Source organism: Phytophthora infestans, genomic scaffold (genome assembly GCF_000142945.1).
Source record: "Phytophthora infestans T30-4 supercont1.18 genomic scaffold, whole genome shotgun sequence".
NCBI lineage: Eukaryota > Oomycota > Peronosporomycetes > Peronosporales > Peronosporaceae > Phytophthora > Phytophthora infestans.
Window position 1 is genome coordinate 1,176,462 of NW_003303741.1, and position 8,414 is coordinate 1,184,875.

Below are 8,414 nucleotides of genomic sequence, written 5' to 3' on the forward strand. Positions count from 1 at the left end.
AAAGCCCCGTCTTAGGCGAGTCCGGTTCCGGTCCCGTTGGTCCTTTGTGAAAGCCAAAATATGGATTTAATGTCTATAATGGAGAAGTAGGAGGTGTACGTCAGGCGGCTAGTAAGTCCACCCGAACTTACTCGTCCCTGCCGAATAAGTGCCAGAAGGAAAAGCGTCCCATGTCATGTGTTATTGAGAACTGGTAGATTGATGTGGATCGGGATCACGATATGAGCGATAACGATATACGACAAACAGTGAACTTTCTAATTAAAGGCGCGATTTGAACACTTACTGAGAGGATCGACCTGTTCGCCTGAGGGGAGGCTAACTTAGACCTGTTACAGTGGTGGTGCAATACGGGAAATTCTAGTTTGCCCAATTTGGCCAGAGTTGCACGTTCCATTTTGTGCATACTCGCATCCAGCACCATGTCTGAGAGCAACGTTTCTTGCGCAGGAGCTAAGATGTCCAAAACGGGAAAGTGTATAAAGCCATCGGCGCTCGACGATGCTCTTGTAAGTCGTACTAATGCGGACCTTTTGTGATAAATATATATTTCTTAACACACGTAGCTTTTTATAAATACACCTAATGACGATTTTACCCTCATTGCTTTACTACGCCCACGTGACCGGTATTGCGAGTGGGCGTGTGTACCCGAAAATCCCAGTGCTTTTGAAATGGGTATAATCGGTTTCCCGATGGCGACTACAACATTAAGGTGGATAGGCTGTGTCACCCGCTAAGTACCGTTTGCGATCCCTGCTGCGTATTCTACATTCAAGTTTAAACCATAAAACCCAGAGCGAACTTACACTGTGCGCCATGTTATTTTGGCCACTAACGTTTGGGGTATAGCTCCGTCACTTTACGAGTTAAGAGATACTATATCGATATGCTGCAGGTGTCGCTAAACGGCGTTTGTAAAAATGCTCTCATGATTTTATCCGGAGTCCAGCGAAACCAAGAAAACCTGATCTCGACGTCCGTGATCATGAAGCGCCACTGGAGCGGGCGCAAAGAGGTGCAACAAGAGGCACGTAATAATCATTATCGGTAATGATCAGTCTCTGCTGCTGCTCCGATGCCTGAGCGTGGAGCCTGTTGGAACCCCGATTCGAGTAAGTGACGAAGTCTACATGGAGTACGGAGAGATAGTTACACTTTGGGACCTGGCAACTGGCGATAAGCGCTGAAGCGCTTTTGAGCTTACCAAACGTATGCATTGCTGGGGACGTGCGTATGAAGCGACTAGATCCCGCTTAAGTAGTAGTTGAAGCTTGACACAAATTTATTCTTTTATTTCCCTTCTAAGTGTAAAGATCCTAGGATATACGGATCCAGTGCAGTTTACAAGAGGGTTTGATCCCAAATAATTTGAGGACTTTCCTGCACTATGGAGATCCAAGATGTCGGGACCTTTGACGTACACGAACAAAGGTGTCCTAAAGCACTGGGATGGGAAGGATCGGCACCAGTATAAGTGGACGATGGAGATTGTATTCAAGAAGAAGAAGCTTAATGTGATTGTGACTGGCGTTGCTGACCTCAGAGAAAGAGGAGGAATTTGATGACAAGCAACTGACCATCATGCAGCTTATAGGGATGGCATTGTCAGCTGATATTTGCTACCAGATTTGTGTCAAGTTCATGGGGACCGACATGTGGAAGGCGTTATGCGTGATCTATGAAAGCCGGAAAAATCGAGCTACTCTGGTCCATAGAGCGGGAAGCATTCGTCATGAGCTTGACATGCTGGAGCTTACCTCAGGTAGAGACGTTAACAAGCATCTGAATAAAATGTTCGATTTGCGAGCGGAGCTGTTGTCCCGGAACTATCTGTTTGACGACACTGCGATGGTGGGGTTGATGCTGAACCGTTTACCCCACACTTACGAGCTTGAAAGTTTGAAGTGTGGTGTCCGCTACAATAGTGCAGACACACTCGTTTCTCCTGAGCGAGCTCGTGAGATGACTCTGGAGGAAGTGGGAAGCAGGAGACCGAAGGAAATGCAGATCAGCATAAAGGAAGCAAAGCAAAAGACACAACGAAGTGAGAAAGCGCTTTGTTTGCGAAAGGACTGACCACCTGATTGCGGATTGCCAAGAAAAAGCGAAAAGTCGCGAAAGCAATGGGGCCGCTGGAAATGGACAGCAACGAAAGAAATGTGTAAAGTGTCGATGTACAGTACCGCGCGTCATCTGATTCTAAAAATGAAGAAACAACACTGGAAAAAGTGAAGGAAGACTTGGATGTGATGCTAATCGACTCCTGACTATCGATAGAAAGCCTCGTGGGTATCCTAGGGGGTCGGGTGAGGTGGTGGAGGCTGCGAACGGCGGAAATGCTCGTGTAGGTTGGTCGTACGATGGTGTTGAACACGATTCAAGTGAAGTGGACACTGTGGTGGCAGGTGGTACTTTGATACGACCGCTAACGTTCATGGGACCGGAAATACGTGAGACTACGTGGCATTTACACCAGATCTGAACCAGTCCCAGCATGCACATGGTGTCACGCCTGCGCTAGCCTCCCAAGTAGCGGGAGTTGTGATCACAGTGGGTGATGGTGAGCGGAAGAATGTTGGTCTAAACGATGGCCTCTATGTTCCCGGGGCAACCCATGGTTTACGTCCGGTTGGACTAGCTACTGAGCAGGGATTTGACTTTAATTAGTACGGTCAATTGAAAAGCTTCCGAGTGCGTGACGAACATGATGAAAATGTTATTGTGGCTACTCCAGAGGATGGAGCGTAGGGATTTTAAGTGAGCCATCCGTCTGTTGTTATATTTGTGAGTCCACGAGATCGGCCATTGTGCAATTTCGCTGTAGCAGAAGGTGTTGCTCCTTTGAAGCTCTGACATGAGCGATTGGGACACACTTGCCCACAGTATCTGTAGCACATAGTTGACAAGCATCTCGTACGTGGCACAATGCTCAGACAACGTGAGTTGGAAAACATGTGACGCTTGCCACATTAGAAAACAGAAAAAAAGCAGATGCACCAGAAGAAGCTTGAGCGCGGCACCACACAACCGAACCAAGTGATCTATGCAGACTTGTTGATCCCTAGTAAGCCGAAAGGCACTCGATTCGAAGCTGTTCTCGTAGTGATGTATGGCTTCACTCGATATGGGAAAGTGCACATGCTGACCAGCAAAATCAAGTGAAGTTGTGAATCAGCACATTAAGACGTACGCTCTATGGGCTGAACGACAAGCTGGCAGACAGCGAGAAGGCTCAACGCGTTTGAAATACCGAGTTCATCAAATGTTGACTGATAAAGGAGGTGAATTTGTCAATCCAGCGATGGTTACATCGTACAGCGCGCCTGGGATTGAACATGCGGAGGTCGGTCAAAAGTACGAGAGTGATGGTCTCGTCCGCACTTAAGAGTTGTCTTGTCTTTGGTGTCGGGCGTGTCGTGTAGTTAGGATGAAGGACTTGTTGTTCAGAGTGAGAATTTAAAAGTGATGGAGTCGAGGCTAGTTGTGTTTCATCGGGGAAGGCCCGCAGGCAAAACCCCCTTTCAGTTCTCAGTGACTACTCCGGCTTACAACAGTAAGCAAGGGAGGACCAATGATGGTCACGATCCTTTCTTGAGAAGCTCCTCAGAGTCTTTCTCGGATCTATTTTTCTCCCTCATAGTCACAACCACTCACATCTTGCGCTCCTCCTATTCATTAGTATCTAACTGGAATGAGACTGACATCAACTAACTAATCTGTTACTACTGCTTTGTGCTCCAGCTATTGATGTCTCGTACTCCCACCTCATACCAGATTCGATACTATCCAGTATACAAATATGCAACGTGCACTAGCACAACAAAACCGTCCGGAATAGCTGCGATCATGCTTGTCAGGCTTCTTCCATTTCGACGTCTTTCACGACTGCGTGCTCTCGAGCAGAGGCCGCAACCTTAGCCCAAGTACTAGGTACGTCTTCCACATTGAGCCGACTTCGCTGACGCTCAAATTCTGCAGGACCTAGCGCCTTAGTAAAAATGTCAGCTAGATTTTCAGCACTCTGCACGTACACCAAATCCAATTCCTTTGCTTGAATATACTCATTGATGAAACGTGCATGCTTTGCCATATGTCTCACTCTCGACGTGTTGCCGTTGCATGCCACTACAGCGATAGCACTTTGGTTGTCGCAGTGAATCGGTACTTGTAGCTCTTGACCACTAAAACCCAGTTCCAGCACAAGTTCTCTTGCCCATACAACCATCTTAGTACACTCGCAACATGCAACCAATTCAGAACTGCATGTGTCCTCCGTCACACGTCGTTGACCATGACTTTTCCACATCCACGTGTTGCCGTGTAGACGTAGAAGGTATCCTGTCACAGATCTACTCGTTTCCGGACACGACTGGTGGTCCGCATCACAAAATGCATCCATCACAACAGACTCAGAATTCACTCGATACACCAATCCCATATTCTTTGTAGCCAATGCGTAGCGCACTACTCGCTGTGCCGCTCGATAGTTCTCAATGCTGTAGGCACTCATATATCGGCCCAAATTCCTCACTACATGGGCCAAATCAGGTCTTGTACAAGCAACAAGATACTGTAGTGATCCCACGATCTCTTTGTAGGGCAATGCTGGGTCGTTGATCTTGGTCAATTCCGTCTCGATCTTAGTAGGCTTTTCATGATGAAACTGTGGTGAACGAACTGATCTTGCTGATTGCAGGCCAAACTTATCTGCTAACCGCTCAATGTACGCCGTCTGGGAAAGGCAAACCATTCGTCCAGGCATGTAGTTTACTTCCATTCCAAGAAGGTGTCGCACTCGACCCAAATCTTTCAGCTTAAACCAATCTGCAAGCTGCAAAATGACTTCTTCAATGTCATTTGGAATCCCAGCAATTATGATATCATCAACGTACACTGTAAGGAACATCACATGTCCTTGACATCGTCTCCAATACACTCCTGCATCAAACGTACACTGTACGAAACCAAGTTTCACTAAGACTTTGTGTAGTGTATCATTCCATATCTTCGACGCTTGTTTCAATCCATAAAGACCTTTGCGTAGTCTGCATACACGGTCCGTTCCATCTTCGTATCCTTCCGGTTGCTCCATGTAAATTACTACATCAACCAGTTCACCATTTAGAAAGGCTGTCACAAAATCGACATGCTTGCACTCCAAACCCAGTAGCATAGCCATCAGCATGACCAGACGAACCGACTCAATTCTGACAACAGGAGAGTAAGTAGCGAGATAATCAATTCCAAACTTCTGAAGAAAACCTCGTATAGCAAGCCTTGCCTTCAGTCTGTCAACTTCTCCCTTCTCGTTTCTTTTCACCACCAAGACCCACACCGATGTTAGTATGTTCGCCCGACGTCGACCTTTCCTTTGTTTCGGTCGTGGCACTAGATCCCAAGTCTCGTTCTTCATCAACGCTTCATGCTCCAAATCCATTGCATGGCGCCAGTCCTCGGCATACTCTGACGCTAGAGCTTCTTTTCGCGTTGTGGGGTTCAGAATATCATTGACGACTCCAATCAGCATGCACTGCATCAGCGTCATTGACATCACCCACATATTGGGATTATATCTATTGCTCGATCGGCGTTGCCTGCCAGATCTACGCGGAGCTGTAGCAGCATGTCCACCGTCAACTATCACACTCCCACCAGGTTGAACAATCTGTGCTTCCAAGTTCACATTTTGGTTTGGAGCATTAGTGGCACAACATGCTCCGCCATCAGCTTCAATCGTCTCAACGCACTCCCAATCACTTTCGTCACTGCTACTCATGCTTACATCGTCATCAATAGACACAGGACGTTTCGCTTCTTCGTCAACATGAACCACTGATGGCTCAATTGCCTGTGGGTCAACATTAACCACTGATGGCTCAATTGCCTGTGGCATGTTATCTATCACTGCTACACGTTTGACAGGAAGCCGGACGTAGGAAATTTCAAGAGGTGCAGCTGTGTTTTTACCATAGTATCGCTGACCAAGTAACTTTTCCACATAATCTCCTCCCACAGCTACATCCTCATGAAATCGAACCGATCTGCGCTGGAGAATGTCTCCTGTCTGGAGGTCCAAAAGTCGATATCCTAATGTTGACTCGGCCATACCAAGAAAAATTGCAGGTTTGGCTCGCATTTCCAACTTGTTCTGCTGTTTCTCCTTTGGCAAATGATGATATGCTACACATCCACATACCTTCAAGTCTTTCATATCTGGTTTACGGCTCCACAACTTCTCGTACGGTGTCATATTCGTCAGGGCTTTAGTCACGCTTCTGTTGTCCACGTGCACCACATAGTGCAATATTTCACCCCATAAACACGCTGGTAAATTCGCTGCTTCCCTTATCGCTCGAACTTTGCTGAGAAGTTTACCATTGAGCTTTTCCACCAAACAGTTCTCCTCCGGGGTGTAAGCATTTGTCGTCAACAGTTTTATTCCTTGTTCACGAAAGAAGGTAGTCAACGCTCGATTTAAAAATTCACCTCCTTGGTCACACGAGAACATCTTAACTTTGAAGTCTTTCTCAAGTTGACGAATCAAATTCATAACATTTTCTGCGGCCTCACTCTTCTTCTGAAGCAGGAAGACCCATTTGAAACGAGAAGCCTCATCCTGCACCAATTGAAAATACTTTGCTCCTCCAGGTGTTGTAATTCCAACATAGCAGACGTCGGACATCAAACGTGCACCACACTCTGTAGACCGTTTTCCTTGTTGGCGCTTGAAGGACATTCTTTTCATCTTTGCAGCATCGCATGCAATGCATTTGAGTGGCGTCCTTTTGAAATCATTCAGACTCAGTCCTTCCATACCTTCGGTAAGTTTATCCACTACCATTTTTTTCATTGAGATGTGCCAGTTTCAAATGCCATTTCATGACGGCACTGTTTTCCAACGTTTTACCATGTCGAACAGCCATCATTGCTACTGATACTATAGGGCTCGCCTTCATCCAGTAGAATCCATCATCTTTCTTCTTGAATTCAAGACGAATTCCGTCCTTGTCAAAGTATTTGCATCGTAGTCGCTCGTTGTCTGTGTCAGAATATGATGGTCTCCATCCTGATTGCTCTAACAGACGCTGACTAATTAAATTAGTCACTCCTTCAGGTGCATAACGAACTCCAGGCAAATCCACTTCTTTCCCATTGAGTATTTCCAGTTTAATTGGCCCAGAAAGCTCATTAGTTTTCAATCCACCTTGCCAATCGAGTGTTAATAAAGGATCCTTGACCAATTTACTGAATGAAGCTCCGTTGACACATACATGTGCACCTGCACCACTATCCAGCATCCAATCATGTACTGGGTCTACTTCGAAACCAACTTTGTCTGAAGGCCACGCCATACGTATAGCCACTGGCGGATTGTCAGTATCGCCAAGTTCTCCAGACCAAACCATTCTCATTGACGTTACTTCTCTGCCTTCATGATCGGCAGTGTCGTCGGAGCTGGAACCATTCTTCTTCTGCAGCGCCTTCCAGCCATAACAATCTGCTCGCAGATGACCTTTCTTCTTACAAAAGAAGCACTTCCGATTTTCTTGTGTCACTTTCTTGCCACTGCCACCTTTCTTGTTAAAGCGCTTCTTCGTGTTTTGTATGGCGGGTCGCTGGGACATCACCTTTGTTACTGGCACAGTCTCCACTTGATTATTTGCATTAGCAGCGCATGCCCTGTCCGTCTCAGCTTCTCCAAGCAAAACATTTACAACTGTAGCCAAGTCTGGGGCAACACCACCATTGTTGTTTCGATTAAACATTCGAACTACATTTCGATGCGAATCAACTACCCCTTGAAGAACGATATTAACCATTTCGTTGTCGGTAACTTCAGCATTCATGTTGGCTAATTGACGTCTCAAATCGTCGAGTCGCTCGAGATATTTTTCCATGTCATCACCAGGAGTGAATTTCGCAGCATACAAATCTCGCCGAAGGCGAATTTCACTTGCGTATGCTCGCTTCGTTTTATCTTGCTCAAAAGATGTCCACATTTCTCGAGCAGTTGCCATTCTGCACACCTTCTTCGAATCTTTAGGAAGCATGCCAAATAATAAGGCACAACGCGCAAATTGGTTCCTCTCTATCCATTGAGGGTCATTTGGATCGTCTACTGCGTTGCCACTTACAACCTGCCAACATCCGTGCTGAGCAAGATATCCCTCGATTTGGGCATGATAGAGGTCGAAACCTCCAGCTTCCGTGTACTTCGGTGGCTTCGAGCCACACACGCGCCTCGTTCTGGCTCCACCATTAGCTCCTTGTTGTTGCGCGTTCTGTTGCTGTTGATTCTGCTGTTGACCAACTGCTGGTTGTTGCTGGCCACCTGAGCTCGTCGACATGTTGGATGTGCCCGGTGCTGGTGTTGAACAACTTCTTTGTCCTTACCACAAGCACAAAGCCTC